Source organism: Coenobita brevimanus, chromosome 63 (assembly GCF_032717465.1).
Source record: "Coenobita brevimanus isolate Jiangsu-jjx chromosome 63, ASM3271746v2, whole genome shotgun sequence".
NCBI classification, from domain to species: Eukaryota; Metazoa; Arthropoda; class Malacostraca; order Decapoda; family Coenobitidae; genus Coenobita; species Coenobita brevimanus.
In genome coordinates this window covers 10,550,493-10,556,492 of record NC_137016.1, presented here as the reverse complement: position 1 = coordinate 10,556,492, position 6,000 = coordinate 10,550,493, and positions in this window count along the sequence as shown.

Genomic DNA, 6,000 nt, shown 5'->3' with positions numbered 1-6,000 from the left:
ATTAACACTGGTATAAATGTAATAATTCTGACATAAAGGCCAGCACATCAGTACTAATGAAAGCACTCGAGTGTGTGTGTGTGTGTGTGTGTGTGTGTGTGTGTGTGTGTAACAATTAACACTGGTATAAATGTAATAATTCTGACATAAAGGCCAGCACATCAGTACTAATAAAGGCACTCGAGCGTGTGTGTGTGTGTGTGTGTGTGTGTGTGTGTGTGTGTGTGTGTGTGTGTGTGTAACAATTAACACTGGTATAAATGTAATAATTCTGACATAAAGTCCAGCACATCAGTACTAATGAAGGCACTCGAGTGTGTGTGTGTGTGTGTGTGTGTGTGTGTGTGTGTGTGTGTGTAACAATTAACACTGGTATAAATGTAATAATTCTGACATAAAGTCCAGCACATCAGTACTAATAAAGGCACTCGAGTGTGAGATAGTAAGATGTTGCCACAATATCCAGTGATGTCTCACAGTTGTTTAATGCCTTCAGTGCCATGATGTAGCCTTGTATGTTCTTCTTGCTGCCTTCACACCATTGGACTGAATCAAGATAAGTACCTTATACTGAACACTTTAATGAAGGATGCACCAAATCCCTCGAGGTGCAAAAGGCTTTCCCATACTAAATGAAATCTGGTGAAGGTTGCAAGAAAATGCGAGAAATACATTACCGGCTTAAAGGTGTCAAACGCCACATGCCACTAATACATAATATTTTGTTCTTACTGCAGGTGGAGCGAGAACAGATGAAGGTCAGTGTGACCAACGGGGACCAGATCACAGAGACGGAGCCAGGCAAGTGCCCAGTCCTCGCCTTGGAGTTCCCTGACCTGGCCCTGGAGGTGACATGTATGCCTGGTGGTTCCTGTGGTTCCATGACGTACTGCACGACACGTGTGTATTACCACATACCTCACCACTCCCTACAACACCACCACCAGGGAATGTGTTGTATACTAAGCATATACACTACTCAGGTCACAAACTGACACACGAAGCCACCAGCCACACCCTTCTCTCTCTTTCTCTCTCTCTCTCTCTCTCTCTCTCTCTCTCTCTATCTATCTATCTCTGTCTCTCTGCTGCCATATTTATATACATCATCATTATCATCATCATCATCATCCAGACCTCTGTTCCCACCTGGTATGAAGTAGGGTTCAGAGTGCCAAAACTCGGTGATAAAAGGATAAGGTAAGCAAAGTTGATGCTAATTAACGGGCCACACTCACATTTACTGACAATTTAAGCCCCAGACCCCTGACTCCACCCCACAGGCCTAAACACCCACACTTACACTCCACCCCACAGGCCTAAACACCCACACTTACACTCCACCCCACAGGCCTAAACACCCACACTTACACTCCACCCCACAGGCCTAAACACCCACACTTACACTCCACCCCACAGGCCTAAACACCCAAACTTACACTCCACCCCACAGGCCTAAACACCCACACTTACACTCCACCCCACAGGCCTAAACACCCACACTTACACTCCACCCCACAGGCCTAAACACCCACACTTACACTCCACCCCACAGGCCTAAACACCCACACTTTCACTCCACCCCACAGGCCTAAACACCCACACTTACACTCCACCCCACAGGCCTAAACACCCACACTTACACTCCACCCCACAGGCCTAAACACCCACACTTACACTCCACCCCACAGGCCTAAACACCCACACTTACATCCACCCCACAGGCCTAAACACCCACACTTACACTCCACCCCTCAGGCCTAAACACCCACACTTACACTCCACCCCACAGGCCTAAACACCCACACGTACACGCTTCATACCATTTGTCACCCACACCCACACATACTTACTAGTGATAGCTTTTTATAACAGCTTGTAGTCGAGAACTGTGAGGTGACAGGCGCCAATTTTAGCCAATTACATAAGGAGAGAGAGAGAGAGAGAGAGAGAGAGAGAGAGAGAGTCATTTATTTTGTGAGTCTTCGGATGTGTATGCAATGTCTCTCTCTCTCTCTCTCTCTCTCTCTCTCTCTCTCTCTCTCTCTCTGCCATAAAATGCCACAGATCAAGCACCACACTTGAGAATGGTTCTTCACATAGTGTAGTAGTTGCACTGAATGTGGGTGTAGGTGTATCACTTTCATGAATAACATTTTTACTTGCACAGCCAAGGACTTTTAAATTGTGTTGTGCCATAATACTTTGTCTAATTTTGGTTCCTTGTGCACTAATATTTAATTTACACACGCCATTCCTTCCTTCATTCTCCGTAACCAAATGTAACTTATAAACGCCATTTCTTCCCGCCTTCATTCCTCGTAAGTGAAATAAGCTTCTCCCAAACCTTACTTCTAACATCATTCTTACGCCAACATCTAACATCCATCCTTCCCCTGCTGCTAACAAACCTTTCCTTGTCCTCCTAACTGCCCCTGTCTCCTCAAAAGCCCCTTCCCTCTATTTCTTACCTTCTCCTCCCTTCTCTCGTCTACTTCAAACATTCCCTTCCCTTCTGCCTCTAACCTTCTCATAACCTAGGCTTCTAACTTACCCCCTTTCACCTGCTCTGACCCTCCTGCTTCCTGTGTTCCTAACATCACACTCTCCTGCCACGTCCCTGTATCCAGATTTCTTCTGCTCTTTCTACTAAGCCCCCTCCTTCACCCTAACCATCTTCCCCTCCTACCCCTATCCCTAGCCGTCTACCCCTTACCTACTTCTAACCCCCTCCTCACCTCCCTCCATTTGCTGATAACCCCTTTAACTCATCCCTTGCAATTAACCTCATTCCCTCCTTCTTGTTATCATAAGCCCACCGTTCCCTCCTCCACATGCACTAACCCTGCTCTCTCTTTCCCTCCCATGCTCTCACAGGCCTCGTCTAACCCTTGCGGCAGCCCTCCTCCCTCACCTGACTCAGCCCTTACATGCCTCTGACTCAGCCCTTCCTTGTATCTAACCTTCCGTCCCTTACGCTAACCTTGGCTCTCTCCTAATAAGCTTGCCCCCCTCTGTTAACAGCCCAGCCTTCTCCTTCCCACCACTTAGCCAATCTTGTACACACCACTGCGCTTGCCTTTTTGTGGTGATATCTAGTCTTTACAAGCCCCAAACTCCTTTCCCTGCCCCAAACTCTGCCTTCCTCTGCCCCAAACTCTGCCTTCCCCTGCCCCAAACTCTGCCTTCCCCTGCCCCAAACTCCTTCCCCTGTCCCATACTCCCCCTTCCCCCGCCCCAAACCCTGCCTTCCCCTGCCCCAAACCCTGCTTTCCCCTGCCCCAAACCTGCCTTCCCCTGCCCCAAACCCTGCCTTCCCCTGCCCCAAGCCCTGCCTTCCCCTGCCCCAAACTCTACCTTCCCCTGCCTTAAACTCTGCCTTACCCTTCCCTACATTATGCCTTCCCCTGCCTTAAACTCTGTCTTCCCTGCCCCAAACTCTTCCTTTCCTTTCCCTACATTATGCCTTCCCTTGCCTCAAGCTCTGTCTTCCCTTGACCCTGAGTCTGCCTTCATCTGCCCCTAATCCAGTCCACACCTGCCCAGCCCTGCTCCTAACTCTGCCTTTACCCTAACCCTACAGTACCATTCCTTACCCCAGCCTACCCTTTAACCCTGTCATATCCAACTTACAACCCTGCCTTACCTTGCCTTTCCCTAACCCCACCCCTAAGCCAACCTGCTACACTCTACCCCCAACCCTTCCATGCCTTGCCTGAACCTCCTCAAAACCTACCCTAACCCTGTCATGGCCTAACCTTCCCTTATTCCTGACTTCCTACCCTGCAGAATGTGTCACTGACAACATAGCACACACAGCCGTGCACTCAGTGGCACTCCTTAGCAGCACCCAGGCTGGGCAAGACGTACTGGAGGCTGAGATCCACTTCCAGCCACCCGGGCATGGTAGGCCGTGGGCACTTAGCCTACTGTTCTGGACAGCAAGTAGGAACCACGAAGTTGCAGGAGCACAGATAAATCATAACCTAGACTACGATATTGACGATGACCTGTTGATGTGGTGTGGCAGGGAACGTGAGGCCATATCTGTTAATACATCCATTAAACACCTGACTACACCACGCCCGATCAAACTACAGGTCAGTTGGAGAGAGAGAGAGAGAGAGAGAGAGAGAGAGAGAGAGAGAGAGAGAATCCCACACAGGTGGTAGGTAGCGGCTGTAGCACTGAGCTGGTAATGTTCATTGTATCAAAGGGCAAGGTACTGCCATTTTCGTTACATCTATTTAGTAGGTAAGCCCAGCCCCTTGTGCATTTTGTACAAAGCTTTTAAAAACTTAAGACTCGTCTCTTCTCATACCAGATGGACTAAGCTATACAAGTAGTGGCAGTAGTAGTAGTAGTAGTAGTAGTAGTAGTAGTAGTAGTAGTAGTAGTAGTTGTTGTTGTTGTTGTTGTTGTTGTTGTAACAGCAGCAGTAATACAATTAATAATAATAATAATAATAATAATAATAATAATAATAACAATAATAATAATTGTTATTATTATTATTATTTTATTATTATTAATATTATTATAATGATAATAATAATAATAACAATAATAATAATAATAATAATAATAATAATAACAATAATAATAATAATAATAACTAGTAATATTAACAATGATAATAATAATAATAATAATAATAATAATAATAATGATAAAAGAAAAGCATTCGGGAGTCGAATGCTAATCGCCGGCCAGAATACAATGTTGGCCAAGTCCAATATTTTGACCATATCTTGATTCCCTGATAATTTCATGTTCATAGCTCAAGCCGTTCATGAGATATAATGGGAACACACACACACACACACACACACACACACACACACACACAGAGGTAGGCAAAAACATTATCGCTCCGCCTTCTAAAGGCGGGAGATAATAATTACACCAAAAGAGTGCTACACCAATACATAGGCTAGACATACAAACAGAGAGAGAGAGAGAGAGAGAGAGAGAGAGAGAGAGAGAGAGAGAGAGACTATGGCTCCTGCGAGGCAATGGCAGTGTTGAGGTAGGTCAATATCATACCAGGTAATTACTATGAACAAGGCATTGGTGGTGGGTATATATTGACATAACCTTTGCTGTAGCCAAGGCTGCATAACCGTGGAGGGATGATGTTGATAGCAGGCAACCCTACTTTGCTGCAGGTGGGCACAAGGTGGCTACGAGCATCACACCTGACTGACAACTCCACCACTGTGTTGGGCCGGGCCACCTGCCTCTCTGACCTGCCACACAACATTACGGCGGTGGTGAAGTGTCGTGCTGAATATGGTAATTGTGGGTCCATACGCCCCTGCAAGACAGGTGAGGCCCACCACTGTGCCAACACCAGCCACTGACCACCACTGCACTGACACCTTTGTTACCGGTGTACTGCAGAGAGAGAGAGAGAGAGAGAGAGAGAGAAAGAGAGAGAGAGAGAGAATGCACAGTGGTAAATAATAGTCACAGGTGGAGAGAGAGAGAGAGAGAGAGAGAGAGAGAGAATGCACAGTGGTAAATAACAGTCACAGGTGGAGAGAGAGAGAGAGAGAGAGAGAGAGAGAGAGAGAGAGAGAGAGAGAGAATAAACAGGGTTGAGCAGCAGTCACAGGTGGAGAGAGAAAGAGAGAGAGAGTGTATAGTGCTGAGTAGTAGTCACAAGTGTATCTTACTGCTGAGAGATATTTATGGAGTAGTGTGAAGTTGCATCAGGAGTGTGGATAGAAGTAATGGTGTTGATTATGTAGGTGTTATTAACAGTAGTGTTAGTAAAGTAGTGGTGTTAATGATGTGTTATTAACAGTAGTGGTGTTAATAAAGTAGTGGTGTTAATGATGTGTTATTAACAGTAATGGTGTTAGTAAAGTAATGGTGTTAATGATGTGTTATTGACAGTAGTGGTGTTAGTAAAGTAGTGGTGTTAATGATGTGTTATTAACAGTAGTGGTGTTAGTAAAGTAGTGGTGTTAATGATGTGTTATTAACAGTAGTGGT